Genomic DNA, 516 nt, shown 5'->3' on the forward strand with positions numbered 1-516 from the left:
CCTTTGCATAATCAAAGAAACACAGATAGACATTCTTCTGGTATTTCCTGCCTTCAGCTAAGATCCATCTAACATTAACAACAATATCCCTAGTACCACGACCCCTTCTAAACCCAGCCTGGACTTCTGGCAGTTCTCTGTTGATGTGCTGTTCCAGTCGTTTTTGGACTATCTTCAGCAGAATCTTGCTTGCATGTGAAATCAATGATATTGTTCTACAGTTTCCACACTCCATTGGGTCATCCTTCTTTGGAATGGGAACAAATATAGATCTCTTCCAGTTAGTTGGCCAAGTGGTTGTTCTCCAGATTTCTTGGCACAACTTGGTGAGCACGCCCAGTGCCATCTGTTAGTTGAAATACATCAAATGGTATACCATCTATTCCTGAGGCCTTATTTTTTGCTACTTCCTTTGAAGTAGCCTGAACTTCTTCCTTCATCACCATAGGCTCTTGCTCATATGTTGTTTCATGAAATTCTTCTCTGTCTGCCAATTCCTTTCAATACAGTGACTCA

The 516-nt window shown here is 41.3% G+C and overlaps 1 protein-coding gene across 1 annotated transcript in view; it reads right to left on the bottom strand.

The window, feature by feature from the left end:
* The window catches only part of PNPLA3 (patatin-like phospholipase domain containing 3), a 74570-nt gene that overhangs the window by 39480 nt on the left and 34574 nt on the right, over positions 1-516 (bottom strand). The window lies entirely within an intron of this gene.

Source organism: Elephantulus edwardii, unplaced genomic scaffold (assembly GCF_000299155.1).
Source record: "Elephantulus edwardii isolate Elephantulus edwardi_28Jun2011 unplaced genomic scaffold, EleEdw1.0 scaffold00064, whole genome shotgun sequence".
NCBI classification, from domain to species: Eukaryota; Metazoa; Chordata; class Mammalia; order Macroscelidea; family Macroscelididae; genus Elephantulus; species Elephantulus edwardii.